At 37.4% G+C, this 24,722-nt stretch overlaps 1 pseudogene; it reads left to right on the plus strand.

The window, feature by feature from the left end:
* The first annotated feature begins 3,277 nt into the window (after positions 1–3,277).
* Positions 3,278–4,339, plus strand: LOC141512655 (nuclear receptor-binding factor 2 pseudogene; annotated as a pseudogene).
* Positions 4,340–24,722: the final 20,383 nt, after the last annotated feature.

The raw sequence follows: 24,722 nt of genomic DNA on the forward strand, positions 1-24,722 counted from the left end.
GAAAAGCTCTCAGCAGCCTCCCAATTTCATTTTTCCATTCTTTGCTTCTCCATTTAAATATCAAATTGATATTTGTACCTTATATATAAAGTATTAATTGACATACTTAAATTCAGTATTTCTCATCAAAAATAAAAACTATGAGGCACAGGCATTTGATTTTTATTTATTTTTTCTCTTATTTCTCCAGACATACACAATTACTGGAATCATTAATATAAATGCCTTGAACAATAAAACTGACTATATTCCCTCTAAGAACCTGAGATTCTCTAACTATAAAACTGAGATAATCCAAGCAGAAATAACCACCTTTCAGAGTTAACTTGTTTTTCTTTCTTTTTTTATGAACACTCAATCTACCTGATATAGCCAATTCAAAGGAGTATTGGTTACCCTAAGAAGTCACCTTTCCTTGAAGGCCTTCCAGTAGAGCCTGAATGACCGCATTTGGGGGAAGTGAGTTGGGGATACTTCTGTTCAAGGATGTCGTGGATTATATGGCTTTTAAATTTCCTTCCAAGATTTGAGACTGAGAATCTGTACATTGATTATTCCTCCAACTTCTGGGATCTTTAAAGTAAGCTATATTTGGTTTTATTCCTTTGTGTTGCTTAAGGCCAATAACCTAATTATCCATATTACTTTAAAAAGAAAATCAAGAGAATTGATATGCAAATGCTGGTTAATGGAGATGAAACTATTAAATGAGAGAGACCATGGAGAACCAAGCAATTACTGTGGGTCATGGGCTGTGACTGGGTGAGTCATAAGCTTGGTAACATCAGCTACTCCATCTGTGTTCCCTTTTTAGACACAAGACAAGGGACAAGACACAGAACAAAGAGGAAACCTGAGGGAAAAAAATGTTTTGTTAAGACAGAGAGAGAGTGTGTGTTGACACGATTTGATAGAAAGAACCAGTGTTCTTTAGAGTTTCCGATAAATCTAACAGATTATTAGTATATAGAATTTTATCAACTATTCTTATCACTTAGAAATACATTGATTGAAGATAAATTTGAAAGCTGAAACAGGTGAGATAGATAAATATATAAATGGATGAATAAAGAAACAGACAAGACATTTAGATGGATGATAGATAGATAGATATCTAGATAGATAGGATAGAGACAGATAGAAAAATGGTGGGTAAATGTATTAATGGGTGAATGAATGGATTTATTGATAGAGAGAGGGAGAGAAAGAATGAACAGAGATAGATAAAGTTCTCATTGACTATTTGCCATTTTCCAGATATACACCTAATTATAGATATAGAGATGCAAATGACAAAGATAGTCCCCACCATGAAGGAGTCTGCATTTTAATGGGGCATGTGGAAGACATAAAAGGAGAACAAGGCTGCTAGGGAGAGGTACAAAAGTCCAAAGAGACAGGAATAGAACGGACAGTGAAGTGAGGGTGGTTTGGGCTTGAACAGCAGTCATGGAAATTGGGGCAACTTCTGAGATCATCTATCTCAACCTATTCATTAAAGGAATTCTCTCTAGAACACAGCCAACAAGGTCACACTTCAGAATTATGTTTAAGTTGTGATGCAGTGGGCCATGGTCTTTCCTCTGTACATCTCAATATCAGTCACATATGCCATGTACTACAGGATCTTAGAACTGGAGTTTAAAGAGAATATTTGGACAATAAGAGTTCAATTCTTTCAATTTACAGCATAAAACATTTATACAGAGAGCTATAAAGTGATTTGCCCAGAGTCACCCAGTTGGCAAACTAACTTACGAAGGATAGGAACCTAGACATTACTGACTCAGTCCACTGCTTTAAACACTATAGTATAGAGATCAAATCCATATAGAAAGGTCCTATAGACCACAGACTTCATAAGATATAAGAATCAAATGAGAAAATATTTATGAAGTATTCAAAAAGCATACTTATTACAGAGCACATTCAATAAATAATTTTTTCTGTCTTTCTAAGTTTTCTAAAAGGAATACACCTCATTTAAGGGGTTGCAGATTCTCCTTTGGTGTCTTTGATTACTAAAAGAATAACTGACCATTCATTTATTGATTTTTGACTGATCCATTCAATAAATAATTTCTTGTTATCTGGAACATCATGTCACTAAAAAAAGAAGGGAAACATATAGGCTCAAAGAACTCATAGTCTAATGGGGGAGACAACATAAAATTATCAATGAGTAAGAAAACTGCCTACAGTATGAATTGGAGGCAATAAATGGAGGAAAGACATTAGGATTATGAGGAATAAGGAATAGTTGGGGCTTGAAGGAAACCAGTTATCCAAAAAGTGACTATAGGAAGTGAGACTATTCTAGGCAAGGGAAACATTCGATAAAATTCCCCAAATTGAGATATATAATATTTCGTTCAATAAATAGAAAAAAGGAGAACATCACTAGATCAATTCAAGGAAATAAAATTTGAGTAAGTGCCAACAATGTAGCAGAGATACAAAAAGAAACAAAATACACTCTGCCTTTAAGGGGCTTTCAATCATTTTGGGGGTGCAAAAAAGTTTATTTAGGTATTTCTGCAGTTAGCAAAAGTTAAAAGAAAGATTAGTAGTAACAATAGGAATAGCAGTCAACATGAAAGGTTAAGCAATAAGGAAATTTACAGGAATGTAAACAGTTATTTGGGGGAATCACATTTCTCCAGAGCAGACTGACATCCCCAAAGGAGATGAACCATCGGGGTATAAGCAGTAAGAAAAGGTGTTGGAGTAGGAGAATTTATTTGAAGATGACACTCTCCAAGAGTGGGTTCACTTCCTAAAGGAAGAAAAGCCAGGAGCTTACACGGAGATGACAGAGAAAGGTAGGGAGGCATGAAATCTTTACGCAGAATAAACAGGAAATAACTAGAAGAGGAAAAGCACTGGAATCTAGAGGAGTTAAGACAAGTTTCCTTAGAAGGTGAGAAGTTCGTTGGGCCTTAAGATAGAACGGAGGTAGAAAATCAGAGTGGAGGTAGAACATTCCAGGGATGAGAGCCAACCATGGAACTTGTCCATGGAATATCCAGGTGGCCATGGCGCCAGATCAAAGAGAGTAAGATGGAAAAGGTTGGAAAGATAGATAGGGCCGAGTTTCTGAAGGACGTCGAATGCCGGAGAGAGCATCCTGGAGCCGCGGGAGCTCGCTGTGTCGAGGGGAAAATGATCAGATCTGCATTTTAAGAAAATCACGAGGGGCAGGAGGAAGCGGTGGCGGCGGCGGCGGTGTGGCTCCGGCCCCCCATGAGCCCCCCATGAGCCCCCCGAGCCCGCGTCTATGGAAGTGATGGACGGGCCCCTCCACCTGCTCATCAGCAGGGCAGGGAAGCCGAGCGGGCATTCGCTGCAGGGAAATGCGAAGAGGCCCTTGTGTGTCACCAAGGGGCAGCCGCCTGTCCTGAAGCCGGGAAGCTGGCACAGTCCGAGCAGGCGCGGGCATCACTGGAAGCCCACAGGGATGGACGGCCGCAGGAGGAGCGGTGGAAGAGGGCGAAGCGGGAGGGACAGTGGAAAGCCCAGCGGACTGCTGACGGAGCCCCTGGCAGCCCGCGAGCCGCCGATGGAGGACGGGCCGCAGGGCCAGAGTGCGCCCGGGGCGCGGCAGGCTCGTCCCGCCCCGGTGCCAGCCGCGCCGGCCGGGGTCCGGACACTCTCCTTTTTCTCCTTCAGAAGAGGAAAGCCCCCCCAGAGCCGTGGCCCGGCAGCAAAGTCCCGAAAGATGCCAAAACCACCCTGGAAGAGCAGGCAACCGACATCCCGGCCTGAAGCCACACGTGGCGTATCCTGTGGCCCACAAGGAAAGGTTGAGAAGAGAGGACAAGCAGCTCCGCGCACAGGGGGCCGGACTCCAGAAGACCCCCTCGAGAAGGGGCTGGGGGCTGACGCCGACTCTGCAGAAATCTGAGCCGGGGAGCCCCTCGGAGGCCCCTCCACCTGGCTTCCGACCCCGGGAAAAGCCCAGGACATTGCCATCCCCAACCTTCCAGCTCCCGCTTCTGGAACTCCCCGGAGATACTCTGAAAGGACTCAGGAATAGTTACGTGGATGGGCACAAGGGGCTCAAACGGTGGTGCTGAGGGAGGGGCAATCAGACAAGCAGAGGGGCACCACGCGGCTCGAGGGGGTCCGCTCCAGGTGGAGGGTCACCGGACGGACCGCCGGGGGAGAAGAGGCCTGGCCACGGCGTGGAGAAGGGTCACGGGGAGGCCCACGCCAGCCGGGGTGGCCGGAGCTGCGGGAGCTGGGCCGACAGCATGGACCCCTCCGGTTCTTCCCATTCCAGTCAGGCTGCCCCCAGAAGACCTTTGCAAGCAGCAGTTGATTTTCCGTCTCTTCACTTCAGGGTTAGGCTCTACGTAATAACTGATCCACAATGCCATAAAGGATAATGTGGCCTGGTCTGGGAGGAGGCTCCCGTCCTGTCCTGCCCGGGATGCATGCCCGGCCTGCAGGGGTGAGTCCTCCACGGGCCACGCCGTGCACTCCTCCTCGCCTGGCGCCGACCTCCGAAGTATCAGGAGAAACGTTTCAACTTCCACTTCACGAAGAAAGGAACCAAATGATTAGTTCTGCTTTTTTTAATTATCAGTTTACATAATTAATCAGGGTGCATCTTAAGTTTTAACTTTGAGTTTGGTGTATTAAAATGTTATGCATCATTTACAAAACACCCAAGGAATCCTCCCTTTGTTCTGAATGGTGCATGAATGGAAGCCATGCTAGTTGGCAGAATTTGATTGCAAGAAATCAATAAAATAATTGTTTTATTACCCTCGTGGAAAAAAAAAAAGAAAATCACTTTAAAGGCTGAAGGGAGGTTGAACTGTAGTGGGAAGCAACTTGATACAGATAGGTCCATAGCAACTCTTGCAATGATCCAGATGCAAGGTTGATAGTGCCTGAACCACATTGGTGGCAGTATCAGAGGAGAGTGGTCTTGGCAACAGCTCGCCTAGCCAGCATGATAGACAGTGGAAAATTCAGGACATTTCCTATGTCATGAGACTGGGATGTTGAAGTAGTAGGGAAGGTATGGGGAGGGAAAGGTTTTGTAAGACAAGATAATGGTTCTGCTCTGGACATATTGATTTTCAGTTGCCCAATATCAAATTTGAGATCTCTGAAAGACATTTGGAAGTGATATTGTAGGTCAACAGAAAGACTGGGTCAGAAAAAGGTAGATTTGAGGATTATCAAAAAAATATGGTAATGAAATACACAAATACTGATGAGATCATCAAGAGTGGTCAGATGGGTAGGAAGAAAGCCACGAAAGAGTGAGATCTTCTAAATCTAGAAATAAGAAAGTATCAAGGAGGAGAGATTGCTGGGTCAAAACTTGCAGAGAAGTCAAGAGAATGGGAACTGAGGAACTAACCTTGAAGAGGAGCAGGTATTAAACAGGTATTCAGGATTTCTGACCTAAGTGTTGCCAAGTGTTTTTCAGGACTGTTTCCAACTTTGGTGTTCACTCGATTCACCCATCTCTCACCTGTGGTTCCAAAAAACTATAACATGCTCAGTAAACCATTTCTACTGATGAGTTAAAACAGTTTAGGAATGATTAAGGGAGAGGCAGTTGGGTAGTGCAGTGCATAGAGCAAATGACTTGGAGTTAGGAAGACCTGAGTTCAAATTATCCCTTCAACACTTGCTATTTACTGTATAACCTCAGGCAAGTCACTTAACTGCATTGACTTACAAAAAACAGCAATAATACAACACAGAATGATTGGGAGTGGGGAGGACATCCTGGGTGGAGGCAAGAGGATGGTGTAAAGCTAATGAGCCCTTGGAGATCTTTGAAAATTTTAAATGACACCTGTAAACAGACTCTAAAGGGACAGAAAACACACACACACACACACACACACACACACACAACCATAAGTAAAACAAGTTAACAAATTTTAAACTAAGATATCATGGAGGAAAGTCAGTAAAGGTCTGGCTTACATGGGCAGAAGAGGAGTATAGTCCAGCGTAGGTGGGAGAGATGGAATGCCAGCTCGTAGCCAAAGCCTAGCTCAAGTCCTGGTCCAGCATGCCAACATTACAGGGGTCAGCAGTGAGGGTCCCAACTTCAGGGAGGAAGGCCAAGTTCAAGCCAGGGAACCTGGTGCAGCAGCAGGGACTGGTTTAGGCTACCCTCACCCAGGGAACAAACCATATTCTAGAGCAGAAAGCCAGGGACCCCAGACCTCCAACACAAAGAGTTTAAAGACTAAAACCCCTGTGGCCCAGAAGCAGGGCTCAACTAGCAAAATGAGCAACAACAACGAAAAGCTCCCTCCAATCATAAAAAGCTACTATTGTGAGAGGGGCAATCAGAGGTTATCTCAGAGGAAAGCCATAACAAAATGAGGTTACATATGAAGCCCCAAAGGGCGGTTATGAATTTAGCTTGAGGCCTCTAGGAAGAACTTAAGAAGGATTTTAAAAACCAAAGAAGAGGAGAAGAAAAATGGAGACAACAAATGACAGTCATTAAGGGGAATTATGAAAAACTGACTGAAGAAAACGAAAAGTAAAATTGGCCAAATGGAAAAAGAAAACAACTCTTTTTTGCAAGGCAAATGGGGTTAAGTGGCTTGACCAAGGCCACACAGCTGGGTCATTATTAAGGGTCTGCGGTCAGATTTGAACTCAGGTACTCCTGACTCCAGGGCTGGTGCTCTATCCATTGTGCCACCTAGCTGCCCCAGGAAAACAACTTTAAAAAAAATAAAATTGACTAACTGGAAAAGGAAATCAGCTCATGAAAAAGTAAAATTGAGCAACTGGAAAAGGAAAGTAATTCAATGAAAAACTAATTGGAATAGGAAAACAACTCATCTAAAAGTAAAACCTACTGGAAAAGGAAACAAAAAAAAGCTAACTCAAGATAATAAAACTCTAAAAACTAGAATTGGTCAAAGGGAAATGAATGACTTTATGAGAAATCAAGGTTCTATCAAACAAACCAAAAGGATGAAAAAATAGAAGAAAATATAAAAGTATCTTTTAGTTTGAACAAAAAAAAAAAGATGACTAGGAAAATAAGTCCAGAAGACATAATTTATGAATGATTAGTCTACCTGGTCCTGTGCACCATCTTTTAGGAAATTATCATAGAAAACTACCTTGTATCCTACAACAAGAAAGTAAAATATTCTTTGAAAGAATCCATCCATCATTCCTAAAAAGAGATCCCAAAATAGAAAGGAATATTGTAGCCTAATTTTAGTATTCTCAGTTAAAGGAGAAAATACTGCAGGAAGCCAACAAGAAATGCTTTAAATACCAGAAAGTAACAGTTGGGATTATGAAGGACTTATCATAATCAGCATCAAAGGAACAGATGACCTGAAATATGATATTCTGATGGGCAAAGGGGCTTGGATTATACCCAAGAATACTTGCAAAAAATCAGCATATACTTTCAGGGAGAAAATGGATTCTCTACTAAATAGAGGACTTTCAAATTTAACCTGATCAAAAGACCAGAAAGGAACAGAAAATTTGATCTTCAAACAGAAGACTCAAGAGATAGGTATGTGGCAGCTAGGTGGTACAGTGAATAGAGCACTGAAGTTAGGAGGACCTGAGTTAAAATCAGACCTCAAACACTTAATGATTACCTAGCTGTGTGACCTTGGACAAGTCACTTAACCCCATTGCCTTCAAAAAATTTAAATTTTTTTTAAAAAATGGATGGATATACACATGGTAAACAAACAAAAAAAGAAATTTGTGTCAATTATACTAAACTATGTACAACCCTACACAGAAAAATAATATTTGTAACTCTTAAGAATTGTATTTATCTTAGGACAGTTAAAAGGTGCATACTTAGACAGAAGGAGTAGGTATAAATTAATTATAGTATGATGATTCTTTAGCTCATGAGGGCTGTATTTCTACTAGGACAGTTGGAAGGAGGGTATTTTTACAGACCTATGTGTATGATGTGTTCATGATGTGATGTGGGCTATAATCCTTGAGAGCTGTATTTCTATCAGACCAGTTGAAGGACTTTAATATGCTAGATATGTGGGTGGAAGACAATTGAGACATGGAGAGAAGTATTATACTGGGAGAAAGCAAGGCATTAGAGTATAAAGAACACCATATGAAGAGACACAGTGACCTATTATAGTAGAGTCAAAGAAGAGAGGGTGTGATCCCTGAATAAATCTTACTTTCAACAGATTTGCTCAAAGAGTGAATAAAATACATTCCCATCTGAGTTTGGAAATGTACCCTACCCTATAGAGAACTAGGAGAGAAATGAAAAGAAGAGGGGAAGGAGGGACTGATAAAAGGGAGAAGAAAAGTAAAAGTTTTAAATAAACGGCACAGGGAAAGGGCATAGGGATGATAGAAGGAAAAGCAGATTGAGAGAGAACAGTCAGAAGCAAAACATTGATGAAGAGGAATAAACAGAAAGGAGAAAGAGGAGTACAAATGGGGGAAGATAGGGATAGTGAGAAATACAGAATTATTCATCATAACTGTGAATATAATGGGATGAACTCTCCCATAAAATGGAAGTTGATAATAGAATGGATTAAAATCGAGAATCATACAATATGTTTTTTACAAGAAACACATTTGAAGTACAGAGATACATAGGGTAAATGTGAAAGGCAGGGCAGGGAGAGGATATATTAAAATTGTGCTGAGGTTAAAAGAAAAAGAAGCAGGGGTAGAAATCCTTATCTCAGACAAAGCAAAAGCAAAAGTAGATCTAATTAAAATGTCTAAAGAAGGGAACAACATCTTCCTAAAAGGTACAATAGGCAATAAAATAATATCAGTATTAAGCGTATATTCATCAAGTGGTATGGCATCCAGGTTCTTAGAGGGAAAACTAAAGGAGTTATATGAATATTTATACAGCAAAACTATATTAGTGGGGGACCTCAACATTCTTCTCACAGATTAAATAAATATAACCATAAAATAAATTAGTTAAATCTAACCATGAAATAAACAAGAAGGAATTTAACAAGGTAATTAGAATTTTAGAAAAGTTAGATGTGGAAGATTTCTGGAGAAAATTGAATATATCTTCTTGGCATATACTATACCTTTTCCAGACATTCCTTCAAGTGAGGCACCCCATTAGACTCCCTTTTATTTCTTCTTCAAAATGAATTATAAATATTTTGTATCTCCTTTTCCTAACACTTACTCTCTTTTCCCTTCTATTTAGATGTTGATTAAAATATATGTCTATAGCTAGCTCTATGTTTCTGTATTCTATCTTCTTTTGCCCAGCTAAGATGAGAGTAAGGTCCAAATTTATATGGATGCCAATCAATCAATCAATAAATAAACATTTATAAGTACTTACTATGATATCATAAACAGTGCTAAAAGCAGGGGAAATAAAATAAGATCATGCCCTGAAAGGAGGTTTCAAGATAATATGGGAGATAGCATGCAAACAAATGAATACAGAACAAACTATACAAGGCAAATAACAAATAATCATCGAAAGGAAATTACTCTTATTCAAAGGATTTACGCAGGGCTTATAGTTAAAGGGAATTTTAGTTGACACATAAAAGACACCAGGGGTGCAATAGATGAGATGAAGAAGGGAGACCATTCCAAATATGTGGGTCAACAGGAGAAAATCTCAAGTAAAGAGATGGAGAGTCTTCATTCATGGAACAAGCAGGTCAGTGACACTGGATGAAAGAGGACATGGTGCTTACAAATTAAGGTGAAAGAAGACTGACAAGGTATGAAAGGGTTATGAAAGAAAGGGATTTCTAAACCAAATAAAGCATTTTGGAAGAAACAAGAGGCCAGAGGAATTTATTGAGGAAATGACATGATTAGACCTATGCTTTAAAACATATCACTTTGGTGGCTCTATAAAATATGAATTAGAATTAGGAGAGATTTGAGGATGCAGAATCTTCAGTAGCCTATTAAAATAGTCCAGGTGCTGGATATTAACTTCTCCCACACCCATTCTCTATGTATTCCTTTTACCTCTCTTTCATTTTTTTTTTCTTAATATCATCAAGACATTTCAGAACCACTCTTAGAGCTTGTCTCATTGGACTTCTAAAATTTCTAAGGATAATAGGGTTCAGAGAGGACATATATAGTATCTCCCCATATTTGAATGCAAGAAGTTTATCCTAGTTTAGTCTTTTATAATTGTTCTAACTTGTTTATCTCTTTATGTATCTTTTCATTCTTGTGCTTGCCATATCAAAGTTTCTATGGAGCTCTAGTCTTCTTAACCAAATTGCTTACACAACCTCTTTTGTTAAATGTCCATATATGTTATTCTATAATATTTTCAAAGCATGCCATCTGTACTTGTGAATTTATATCCTTCACTTTCTGGGATGTGTTACAAATGATCATTTGCTCTCTCTCTCTCTCTCTCTCTCTCTCTCTCTCCATATATGTGTGTGTGTGTATGTATATATATACATATATATGCACATATATGTAGATATAGATATATGCATATATGTAGATAGATAGGTAAAGATATATATATATATATAGATATATAGATGTAGAAATAGATATAGAAATAGATAGACAGATAGATAGATAGATAGACAGATAGATAGATAGATATTATTCAGTCATAATTCACCATGATTCATTTGGGGTTTTCTTAGCAAAGGTACTGGAATGGTTTGGCATTTTCTTCTTCAAATCATTTTACAAATAAGAAAACTGAGGCAATCAGGATTAAGTGATCTGCCCCAGGTCACCGGTAAGTCTTAAGAAGTCTCTGAGGGCAGATTGTGAACTCAGAATTCTGTTTTCCTGACTTCAGGCCTATCACTATGTATATACCTAAGATGGACATACCCATAAACCCACACATGCATATTCAAATGTGTTTACATATATAATTAATTAGACTAGATACAGAAATATGCACAATATAAATGCAGACACATACATATATGCATTTGTCTGCACATGTATACATATATCTGTATATATGAACATATATATATATGTGTAATATATATATATATATATATATATATATATATATATATATATATATATATATATATACATATTACCCACAAAGTGCTATATAAGGGTAGTTGCTAAATCATGGTACTTACTAATTGAATTCTCTTTTTCTATGTCCTTGAAGTGTTTTTTTTTCCTTTGAAATGATAATATGGATTTGGCTATGATTTTCCTAAGAATCTTGACTTAGGGATTTCTTCTTTCTTTCCTTCTTTGGCTTGGGCTTTAATATTTTCTTTGGTCTAATGAAGTCATTGGATTCTATTTTATCAGTTCTATTTTTCAGGGAGTTTATAGTTTAGGCATGGTTTATGTCTCTTGAGGAAAACTGTTACTTCCCCTTCAGATTATTTTTCTCATAATTCTCACTTTTTTTCACTCTTCCCTCAAGCATCATCATTTAATCTACACAAATACTTCAATATCTTTTCAAAACTCTTGCTTTAAAACTTTCTTCCAGGAATCCTAGTTGAATCTTTTTCTGAGGCACTGCTTGTAAAGATTTTAGAGTCATTTTTTTTCTTTTGAATTTTTGTCTTGTGTTTCCCTTTATCAAAATAGCTGCTTAAAGTGGAATTATGATTTTTTTATTTGTTCATTCTGCTAGCCTACTTCATGACTTTACATCTGATTTTAGGACAGGTCTTTGGCATTTCTGGAGAGAAAGTCTGGAATGCTTTTATGGTTCTTTTCTTTGTGTACTGAGGATTTTGTTATTTTAGGATCTCAGGGATAAACTAAACATCTATAAGCTTTCATTGCTCCCTAAATCATCTAATCCAAGGCAAAATCTAACTGATGTCTGATAAAAGCCCTGCAAGTTTCTGGCTAGGGATGGATATGAACAAAAATAGACTGCTGATAGAAATGATCCCGCTCTCCACCTGAGGTCTAAGCTATATCTCTGCTGCTACTGTCCATTCTGAACTTCTTTATTTCTTAGGAACAGCACCTGGGCCTTCCAACCTGAGAAATTTCTTCCCTGTCCGGGTCCCTTTCTCAGTTGCCTCTGGGTCTGCAACTCAAAATTGAGTAATGGGCAACGTATCTGACAGCCCATACTTGTCTCTTTGCAATGCCCCCTTGCAATGTCCTAGGACAGATTTGAGTGTGTTCTGGTATGGGACTTTCCTGTGAGCCGGTAGTCTCTCCCTAGTGTGTAGTGAGCTTCTGCTCCATTCTTTCTCCCAGTTTCCACGCACATCTCTATCTGTGCCTCGGGGAGCAGCTCTCTATGGAGGAACACTATGAAGTTTTCTGAATCTTCAAGTTGAGATTAAATCTGGTGCATTTTCCAGATCCATTTAAATGAGATATTTGCGGACTACTTCCTACACCATTTTCTACCTCTTGACCATCTTAACTCTTCTCTCATCTGAGATATGTCATGAAACATCTTTGAAATCCATACCAGTCTTCTTTTTTTCCTCTGAATTTCAAGAACATAATTTCCCTGCTTTCATCCACATCAATGATATGAGACAAAATGTTGAATAGGACAGAGATAACCCAGGAATTCAAAGATATATCATTATATTCCTCCTCCATGTAGACACTGATCCAATAACGTATCATTTTTAGCAGTGAATGAGTCTGTCAAAATTCCATCTACCTGGACCTTTACTCAATCTATACATCTCCATATTATTGACAAGGTTTTAATAAGAGACATTGTCAAATGTTTCATTGAAATTCAGATCTATTATGGCTACATTTCCTAATCTGTCAATCTAATACCGTATCAAAAAAAGAAAGGAAAAAAAAGAAAAAAGACAGCTCTGAAAGTAAATTAGTTTGTCATGAATTAATGAACCCATGCTGACTTCCAGTCATCACTGCTTCCTTTTCTGAGTACTTATAAATCATCTGTTTAATAATCCATTCCAGATTTTGCCAAAGAACAATGTCAAAGTCTATACTTAGAAAAATTCATCTCTTCATCTTTTTTTTTTTCAGAACAGTGCAATTTTGTTCCCTGTCTGTAGTTTTCTAGTTACACTCTCTAGTCTTCAAATAGCATGTGTCATACCTAGAAATTCTTTCAGAATTGTGAGGTAGACTTTGTTTTCTAGACCTTGAAGTTTTGGCTTATTTAAAACTTCTAGGAATGATTTTCCTTTTCGTCATATTTCTTTGGAGTTGCTTGAAAGCAAGGACTATACCTTTGTTTGTTTTTTGGTTTTACCTTTGAATCCTCATTGCTTAACACATTGCCAGGCACATGGTAGATTCTTAATGAATTTATCTTATTGATCTGAATTGAATTCTTGTGATTCAAAATCCATTCATTTTGTGTTTTCAATTTTTTTTAGGATAATATTCTTTGGTTGAAAATAAAAAGGTACTCAAATATTTGTAGTTAACTCTTTTTTATGGTATCAAACTTAGAAATTAAGGAAAACTCCAGCAATTCAGGAATGGATGAATAAACTATTTTGTTTATACATGTGAGGTAATGTGCAAAAAGTATTGAAGACATAAAGATTTAAAAAAATACATGAGAAGTCAAGTGAACCAATGCTTAGTGAAGTGGGCAGATAAGGGAAAATATTTTATACTCTAAAATCAATATTATAGAAAATAATGATTTTGAGAACCTTTATCATTTAAAAAAATAAATCAATAGAACAGGGGAAACAACTTAGGTAATAGCAACACTGCAAAAACAAATCTTTGAAAGTCCCAAAGAACTATAATCAATACAGTGACCATGCTTGAATACAGAGTACCCCTGAAACCATCTATTATAGAGAATCGATTGTTTTAGGGTTCAGAATATCCTGAAAGATTTGTAAATTTAGGTTAGGTTAAGGTATTTTTCCTGATTCAATGAATTTAATCACCTCTCTTGGGTTTTTTTGTTTATTTGTTTCTTTTGCTTTCCAGGAATTCTTGAGACTTGTACTTCACACATTTCTTGTTATCAGTTCACAATTTTTTTGTTTTTCTCATTTTCTCAACAATCACATGGATATTAACTGAATCTATAATTTCTCGAAAGTTTTGATGCGAGAGCAACACTACTTCATGTTTGTCTCTTCATCAGTGAATGCTATCAATGCAATGCATCATCTTTGGTTGTTTTGGGAAAAGTATCATCTAATTCTTTTGCCTACCTGGTTGGTCTATGGGAAGTAACCATATTATCACTTTTTTTCTTTAATGTGATCATATCCTAAATGCTTTCCACTTTCTTTCCCCCATTATAACTCTATTCAGAAACACTAATATTAATCAATTATTCAGTTCAATAAGATTTATTTCTAGGAGTTTATGGGATATTTAAGGAAGACTAGCACCTCTGTTCTAAGGGTTTGCTGAAGTCTTTCTGGGGCTGTTCATCCACCTTTGGTGTTCACCTTTCTGCACCTCTCACATGTGGTTCTAAGAAGCTGTAACATGCACAGTGGCTGCACTCAGGAATACCTCCTCAGCAAGTGGCTAAGTTGAGGCTAACCCAAGCATGGAAAGACTTCCCCTGATAAACTGAGAGAATCAGAGCAATTTGTTCCAATGGCCATGAAGGCAGTTAAAGTAAATACTGTGGAACACTTAGAACTTGGGCAACTTCCAGATAGCCTAGCTTATCCTATAGATTTTTGATTTCTTTATAAGAGAAGGTGAGGTTGGTGACTTTTTCCAACATGGCCTCATTTAAATTCAAGTCTCCCACAAATCAGAACATCACCTTGTCATGTTTTTGTTCGTTGTTCAAAAAATGAAAGATGGACAACAACATGATATAATTTATTTGACAAAGTAAGAACTTTTCAGTGTCGTGCTATGAAGTCTTATGATGTTGATGAGATTATCGAACTCCAATTTCAAGTTTTCATATTTTATTTCAAGTTCATTCATTCATGAATTAATACTCAGTGCTACTATGTAGCAAAATTTAAGGCATAATGCATAGTTTCCAACCTTCTTCCTTTTCTTGGAATTCCTTTGTATCTCAATCACTTATATTTGTCTTCTTTGTCCATAATTGATGCTCAAAGATACATCAAATTGTGATATTTTAATTAGTTATCTCACCTATTAATATTCTTCATGATGTAACTAAATTGATAAAAAATATTAAGTATTTGGCTATGTAGTGCTTTAACCTCTTGAGTTACGCATTGGAAACTTGAGTTTGATTAGTAAATTCCAAACTCATTTGAATAGGAATAAATAGGAAAAGACTAAATCTTATTGAAAAAAATATTTAAGTTTATAGAATTAGAGCATGACATGTTTTTCATTTTTGTCATTATATATTTAGTACCTCACACAGTTTTAGCCGCATCTTAATTTTCTAATAAAAACTAATTGAATTGAATTGGCAAAGTGGTTCAGGTGGTTGCATAAGGAAAACCTAGGTTCAAATGCAGCCTTTTAATATTATGAGCCATGAAACCATGGATGAATAAATCATACCATCTCCACATGTTTCAAGAAACTAGAATTTACCTCCTAAATAAGGGACAAGTTGTGATCTGTGGGGGTGTACGTAACTCTCACATGTATTTCCATATGATGATAAAAATCACAGATTCTTCCTCACTTCCAAAAATAGAAATAATATTAAAATTATGTTGTGATGAATAGGAAAACATGATAGAAAGGTATGTCAGAGGCCAAGGAAGGCATAATAAATAATAATTATCTGAAGGAAAGAGTAGTACAAGGGATCATATGGCTGATAATTTTAGCAAAGTTACCTTGAAAAGAATGAGGTAACCATGCTGACAGAGAGTCAGTCTAGCAAAGAGAAGGCTAGGAAACTGGAAGCAAGAACAATTAATGATTGTGTAAAGGTTTTGAAATGGAGATGGAAAGAAAAGTTTAACTTCTCTGAATTACACAACCTCTTACTTTCCTTATGATTACTTTCTGAAGTCAAAACTAAGTATATTACAAACATGCTCATACTTCTCTCTGGAGAAATATTTAGTAGAGATACTCATGGAAACATTGGGCAGGAGGTGTGATATTGAAGTCTTCAGGAAAAAAACAACAGGAATGATATTTCCTTAGAGTAAATTCAAGGAATGGGGACTTAAGTTCTCTTTGACACAAAACAATGTGGATGAACACTATTGAAATAATTTTAAGCAATTATTTTTCCAGTTAAACAATTTCAGAAATAATATATAGAATCATAGAAAGAAGGCTGCCCTAGAAAAAAGGAAATTTGACTTCCAGTTCTAGTACTGCCACTTTTTACCTTAATGACATTGATCATTTTTTTCCCTTTGGCCTCACTTTCCTTCTCTATAAAATGGGGATGATAGGAAATGAATTTTGGTGAAGGTCAAATGAAAATGGGCAAGAAGAATTTTTTGTTTTAAAAATATTCTTTAAATTCATAGCTGACATATTTACAATTCTTCAGAGCTATAAACAATTCAATAAGAATATATAGAGTCCTTACTAAATAGAAATAAAATAATGTTTATATAATGCTTTGCAAATGTTAAGGTGTCAGATAAATGGTAGCCATTATTTTCGACTCTTGTTGACATGATAAGCACTGGGGATACAAAGGGAAAAATAGTCTCTAACTCAAAGGTGCTTTTATTTTATCAGGACTGGTAGTGTGTGGATAGAAAAGTATTTTCTGGGCAGAAAAAAAATATTTTGGCAGGACACATACTAGAAGCTAGGGAATGTGGAATGTCTTCATGAAGACTGTGAGCACAGTTTGAGAGGAGAGGAGGCAATTTAAAGGTCCAGGTGATTGAGAGGTCATTCTAGGCTTGGACAGCAGCCAATTCAAAGGATGAGTTGGAAGAAGAAATCTTATATGTGAAGAAAAATAAGAAAGTCAGTATGGCTAGACTTTAAAGTATGGGAGAATGATGTGAATCAGGTTATAGAGAAAGATGGGAACTGTTTCCAAAGGTTCCCCAAAGCTAAACAGAAATGGTGATAAATGTTCCTGAATACAGTGGGGAACCACTGGAGTTTGATGAGTAGACTATGATCATTGTCACAACTCTGCTTTAGGAAAATTGATTTGGCAGCTTGTTGAGTATATTTTACCCAAGGGAGTGAATAGAGATAAATGCTAGGGTACTAGATTTGAAATCAGTAAAGAAAGGTCAAGTCTTGTTCCAGATAATAGTTAATTTTCTGATCTAGGGCTGGATACAAATTCTCTGTGCCTCAGTTTCTTCAACTATAGAATGAGGGCTTGGACTTAGGTAACTGTTAAGGTCGTTTTCATCTCTAGGATCCTCATAACAACTTTGTGATTGATATTGATTGTATGTAGTTTGGAGAGGAAAGCCATCAGAAAATGTGGTTAGTGTGGTCTGGCTAGAATGCTTAGCAGATCAAGGTCGCAACACTATGCCACATAATGGAAAGAGAGCTGCATATGGAGTGGAGAGTATTTGAGTTCACATTCCACTTCAGATTCTTGATGACGATTTGACTCTAGATGAGTAATTATCCTCACTCAGGTTTAGCATTCACAGCCGTAAATAATAAAACTGATAATAACCAGAGTTAAAGATCAAATGATTTAATGTATATAAAATTCTTTGAAACCCTAAAGAACAATGTCAGTTTTATTTTTTTTGTGAAGAAAATGAAAATCAGTACAAAAAGAAGTTAAGTGGTAAAGATAGCTATTTATAGAGATAATTCTTTATAAAGTGAAAGTAATAAAGGCTCCATAGGAATAGAATAAGCAGAATTTTGATAGTATAAGACAAGGGTTAGGAACAAAAAATGTGATTTTATGACAGTCATTTCAAATTGATTCAAAGTCCCATTTCAAGCACATATTTTGTACTATAGAACCATAACACAACATTTCAGCTCAGCAAAATATTAGACTTGTTGACTGGACTCATGTACATGGCCAGTTTATCTACCCAAAGACAGCATTATTTCTTGGCCTAGTGAATAACAGATGAAACCCAAAATAGAAAAGGAACACTCATTTCTCCTTCCCCTTGCAGGTGGTTCTAGGTAGCCGAAGGCTGATGATGTCCTTTGGTTTTTTACTATTACTTTTTGGATAGACCCATTTCCAAAGTGCCAAAGGCTAATTCTATCAGTTATTCAGTAATAGGTTATTATGATGGGCTTGCTCAGCATTAAGAGAATGGTCCAAACTAACATTTTAAGAGCAGAAAGGTCACATGATAAAGATTGGGAAACATTTCCTAAAAAAAAAATTCTAGTCCACTTAAATAAATGATGGTTTTTGTGAACTTTAAAAAAGTAGCAGTATGCACAGAGTTCCTGAATGACTTCATCAAAAACAGGCCTTGCTAGCCTCAAGTCATTTCCTTTTCTCACAGGAAAACCAGACAGAAATATAAAGGACTTTCACAGACATGGATGCCAGCAAAGTAGGGAATAAATTCCCTGCGTTGTATTTGTGAAACAAGATGGAAGAAACACATCTAAGTGACAATGGAAGGAAATTCTTTAAGGGTTACATATTTTTTCCCTGTGAGTGACAGTATACATCTATGAATGCCAAAATGGAAGAATGAATTGAGTCAAAAAGATATTGATGAGTCTGTATCCATAAGAAAACCTATTACTGTGAAGCATCCAAAGAATGATGTTTTTCACATTTATACAAATTATTTGAATGAAGACAGATTTTAATTCATTCAGGTCAATTCATTAAATATTTATTAAATGTCTCCTAGGTGCAAAATAATGTTTGTCCTTTGTTCTCAAAGATGATCATGACATTAGGGAGAAGATGTCATGACAACCAAGTGAATTGGATTTGAGTGAGCGGGCGCTGCATCAAGTCCCCAACCTCACTTTCTCCTCCAGAGTCATCTGGGTCCAGTCACCAGATATACAACTGAAGATGGCCTTGGATGCGAGGCAATCAGGTTTCACTACACATATGAATGTGATTTGTTTCCGTATTTGGTATTCAACTTATAAGTCATTTTATTACATCTCAGTAGAATCTATTAAGCAATTAAAATGAAATATGTATCGATTATTGGATTTAGAAGTGCACCATACTATTCCTTGAAAGCCATTTCTAACCCAAGAAGGAGCATGTAGTCAGAGGGTTCAGTGAGTCCAATCTTCTAAGACTACTCCCAAGAAAACAAGGAAAATCCCATATATTTCAAGCTTGGTCACTCTCATTAAATGTTTCCTCTATTTTACCCTGAGCCAGTCAGAAGAAAAGATGCTAGAAAAACCTACTTGACCACATCAGATTGTTGAAACTTGTTTAGGGGAAGTGTAGCTTCCTTGAGTGAGGATGGCTTAGATCAAGCCCCTTCCTTTGGCTGAGGGTGGTGCATGGGGTATGAGGAGAGAGGCAATGGAGTCAGTGGAGAAAGGATATATAAGAGAGTGACCCTTGGCCCCCAAGTCATTTACAAACAGGTCTTTAGCTATATCTCATCTACCCATTACTGGGTAGATGATGAACCAAAAGCAAATATCCATGTCTCTTTTGTCTAACTCTGCAAAGTTCCTAATAACAATGGGCCATCTGAGGGTGAAAATAATTGAGACATTCTCCTGGGTACCGGTACCTGGGCATTTGACTTTTCTGAGCCTCACCTAGGCAAAGACTTAACAAAGGCCAGTTAAGTAGATGTCCCTAACTCTTTGACTGAAAATGCCCACATAGTTCATAAAACACGTAACATTATATGCATAGACAGAATAAATGTAACTTTATTGCTTGTTTAGTTGGTTTTGTGGCTGCTCCTTGAGTCCCAACTAGACTGGCACAGTCACACATCAGGGAGTGACTACGTCTTCAGTTTTACCCATAAAGACCCAAAGAGGAGTAGTTCAATGCTTCTCTGATTACCTTGGCACTGGCTATCACCATAGGAGAGTTCTGGGAATTTTTCATGGATTAGTGACCCTGGTCATTTGATGATGCTGCATTTCTATGATCATTTGGCTGCGCCACTTTGGTGATCATTCCCTTTTTTTCATAATGTGTTGATAAGGGAAGAGAATCAGCATTTATTCGATGTCTACCATTTGCTAGACACTGGATTAATCTCTTTAAAAATATTAAGTCTCCTAACAGCCTGAGGAGTGAGGAAAGAAAGTGAGCAGTCAAGTTTAAATAGTTTTCTTGAATGCAGATGGCAGAGAGGAGTGCTATGATTTCTGGTCCCCAAGAGAGGGGATTTCCTCCATAGAATCACAGAATCTCAGAGTTGATTGACCTGGTAGATCTCATGGAATCCAGCTCATAACCAAGGAAGGCTCCTATGGTAAATCATCTTTCAGCCTCCTCTGGAAGGCCTCCAAGTGCAGGGGAACCCAGTAACTTATGATCTGAGCCATCCCTTTTAAGGGATTTTTTCCAATTTTTTTTCCAATGTAATTCCCAGTTACAGAAAACCACTTCTTTCACGTTTCCTAGGATACTAAATTAATGAAAAAGGAGAGGCTGTTGATATGCCTGTTCTAAAGGACCAGTTCAGGGACACTTTGTAGGTTGTGAAGTTCAAGTGGAAATTTTAAAAGAGGAAGATGTAGCCCCTGTGACTTTGTCTCTCTGTCTCAGTTTAGAATCTGTATCTGTCTGCCTTAGTATTATGACATTATGCAAATCAAAGCTGTGGGTTTTTAAATTGCAACAAGGTTGTGGTGACCCACTAACAATAATGAAAATGACTGATTTGTGTCTCAGGATGGATAGTGGACATATGACATGATTTGATGGGACACTTGCCAAAGAGGAATGCTATGGGCATCAGAATGAACCTCAAGGTTCATCTTGAAATCTGCTAAAAAAAAGGTTTTGGAAGTAGAATGGGGATCTCCCTGTCCTATATAACAAAACTTTCATTTCCACTTTTTATATCTTTGAAATGAGGTGGTGGGGGAAGGAAAGTCTCATAACCATTCTCCGCAAACAGCCTCTGGCTATTTCTGTTCCCTTGGCAGAAACAGAATTGAGAATTTAGATTTTAACAGGAATGGCTGCATCCTCTAGGGAGTTCATCTATCAGATCTTCCTTAGTCATATTGGCCGGGCACTCCACATGAATTTTGTTGGTGTATCTTTTGATTTCAATTCACTCAATGAATATACTTGTGTAACAACGGTGTAGTCCTAGGGGAGGGAAGGAGGAAAGTTAAGAATGAGATCAGAATCCCAATGGAAATGGGCCAACTGAACCAAATAAGTCATGACAATCTTTCCATGAGACAAGTTAGAGCTTGGACTGAGGCAATAGGAAACCACGTACTATAGAAACCCAATAAACAGGTCTGGAGCTCATTCATTGATTCATACAATCTGTCACCCTCTGAGCTTGTTTGTCAGCCACTGAAGGAGGACTGGGGAAGAGAACTCTGACCACCCGGATGCTCATGCAAAGATCAATTACTCTACCCCATTCTCTCATTCCCCAACCTACCCACTCTCAATAACCACATAAGATGGAATGGCCCTAGAGGAGATAGAAATGACTGCTATTTTTTTAAGAGACTGAGACAAAATTGTGTTTCCCTTCACAAGCCAAGACTAGAATTGAGATGAAACAAGTCCAATTCAGTCCCAATATCACAACACCTCAAATTCTTGAAGATAGCAAATTCTATTCATCTTCACCTTTATTGTTTAAACATTCCCAATCCAAAATAGTTTTCAAGTTTTATGCAGCACACACATGCATACTCTCTGTCTCTCTCTCTCTGTCTCTCTCTCTCTCTCTCTCACACACACACACACACACCAAAATGAACTAGTCTAGCTTCAGATCATCATTATTTTTGTTTTTATTGTTTTAGTTGTAACTTAAATGTTTGATGCAGATTGCAAATTCATTTCTTTTAACATTTGCATTATTTCATTTTGTTGATTCTTAGAGCCTATATCCCATGTTGACTCATATTAAATTGGTAGTTGCTTACACTCCCCACATTCTACAATTGGCTAGAATTTGGATGGCATAAATGAATTTTGAAATGCATCTAGAAATGTCACTTGGAATGAATTAATATAACTTTCAGGAGGAATGAGTATGCATAGTATGTTAGAATAGAAAGGATATTGGTTCTGGAATTGGGTCACTAGAATGCAAATGTCATCTCTGATGCTGATGCCCGGGTCATGAGGAACAGTTTATTTTATATCCTAGACCACTGTTTTGTCATTTCTCAAATGAAGGACTTAGACTCTTGTTTCTTCTGATGTCTCCTTCATGTCTAGATGTATAATTTAATGAACCTAAGAAGACATCTGAGCCTATGCATTCATCACTCAAATGTATTTTTTGACTTCTAGAGCTTCTCAATAGATAAAATGTAAACTCTTCCACATGATGATTAAGAGATTTTTATTTATTATACAATCTAATTCAAAGTGAAATTTCTATATTTGTTTCCTATTACTCTTATTTATTGTCTACATTTTAGCCTAAATGAACCAATAGCTATTCCTCATAATTTTTCTTCAAAGGTCATGCAAGTCTTAGCCTGCCATATGCCCTACCCTGCATTCTCTCCTCATTTCTGCCTCTTAGATTGTCTAGCTACAAACTTCAGCTCACATATATTTTCTTTGAAATCTTCTTTTTCCTCCTATTTCACCCTTTAGTTTCAAGTGTTTTGTGTTCTTTCTATTACCAAATTGCCACAAATTCAGTCACTGTTTTATTGTGTCAGTAGAATGTCAACTGACATCATAGACTGGCTGTGTTTTTTCTTTGCACCAACTTATGCAATGCTCAATGACTCTCATTGAAAAAATACTTAACAGAAAATTGCTAATTTGATTAAAAACAATCCCTACTCTGATGAACCTCATAATCTAAGATTATAAATATTACTTTATTGCTATTATTTTAAAACTTAAATTTTAATCTAATTCAATTATTTTAATAGTTTAAAAATAATAAAATTGATAAGTTTGATTATATAACCAAAATAAATTTTAAAATAATAAAAATATAGATAACCCTAAAGATAAAATTCTAATTTATTAAAAAAGGCAAATGTATATACTTTTAAAAATATGTTATTCACTTCCTTTGTTCCCTTTAATCATTTTCTTGAGTCCTTATCAGACATTTTTGTCGTCCTTACCATGTTTGTGTATTAATAGACATAAGGACAGTATAAATATTTATTTCTGTGTGCCACTAATTCTGTTTGTTCAGCGTCAACCAACTAATAGCTAAACTTTTAATGTCATTCCCCAAAGTCGACTAATTGGAAATATAGCTATCCTTCTAATTACAGATACTACAGTGAAGAGAGGAGATAAAGGAAAGAAGGAGAAAAATCAAACCAACATTAGGATAGTTCAAAGAACTCTCTTGAGCATCTTTGGATATAAATATAAGCAAAAAAAGACAGTTCTTGCCTCAAGAAGATTATATCCAGTAGGGGAAGGTAACACAAAATAAGATGAAAATTAAGGGAGAAAAATAATGAAGTTATCTGACATGGGACAATATTTTGTATCAGGAAGGGGTATCAAGCTTCCCTTGGCCCCTTAAAAGGAACACTTTAGGAGGAACCTACCAAGGGAAGAAGGGAATGGGTCTTATAGAGAAGTGATGATGTTTGTTATGGAAGAAGGTCATAACATCTGGGAGATGGATATCAGGGAGTTGGGCATGACATGCACCTGAATTGGATTGGACAGAGAGGGGGCTATGCTAAGTCCCCACCCTCACTTTGTCCTCCAGAGTCATTTGGATCCATTGGTCACATATGGATCAGGATGACTAGAAATGTCCCTGGATAAGTTAAGTGACTTGGCCAAGGTCACACAGCTAATAAATATTTGATACTGGATTTGAACTCAGGTTCTCCTGACTCTAAGGCCAGAACTCTATCTGCCATATACTACCCTTAAAAGAGCAATAGACCTGGCTGAGGAGGCCATGGGGATGGTTAGATGTTACAAGGTGAAGAACTTCCCTGGAGCTGAGGGAAGTTCCAGGATGACATCAGGGCAAAGACAGAGCTTTGAAATCTAGAAGCTGAAAACTGGAGCTGGATCTATTAATGATGAAACCAGGTGTGAGGGGAAAGAGAGGGTAATGGGAGAGCTAGGCAAAGATGTGAGAGAGAGAAAAAGAGAGAGAGACAGACAGACAGACAGAGACAGAGACAGAGACACAGAGACAGAATGAGAGAAAGAGAGATACAGAAAGAGAGAGAGAAAGACACTAAGAAAGAGACGGAGAGAGAGACAAATATTTAAGGTTTGTGTTACTGTTTGATCTTTCAATTTTAATTATGAATGTAATCATTACTTATTAATTATTAGTTATTGAATTTGTGCTTTTGTTGTAGGCATTGGTTCTTTGGTGGCCAGCACCTTCTGCAAAGAAAGACAGAGTCAATAACAAAACCTCAGAGAAGGGGAGAAGCAGGGACACAAAAAGAATAAAATTATATAGACATATGCATGTAGGCATATGTGCACATGTGTGTGTTAATTGAGGTTTTCCTTATTTATTAATGATTGAGTGACTTATAACATGTGTCAGAGGCCTGTAGCTTGAATTCAGGATTTCCTGTCTACAACTCTATACCCTATCCACCACACTGTTATTATTAGTAGTAGGAGAGGGGGGATAGTAGAAGTAAGAAGTCATAAACTTAATTAACAATAATCATAACGGCAATACTCAAAAGCTCTCCAGTATCCCCAGGATATGTGCTTTTGGATCTTACACATGATCAGCACCTTTCCATTCTGTGTGACTTTTGGTTCTGTGTCCCACTTCAAGCAGCTC

This window comes from Macrotis lagotis, chromosome 1, assembly GCF_037893015.1.
Source record: "Macrotis lagotis isolate mMagLag1 chromosome 1, bilby.v1.9.chrom.fasta, whole genome shotgun sequence".
NCBI classification, from domain to species: Eukaryota; Metazoa; Chordata; class Mammalia; order Peramelemorphia; family Peramelidae; genus Macrotis; species Macrotis lagotis.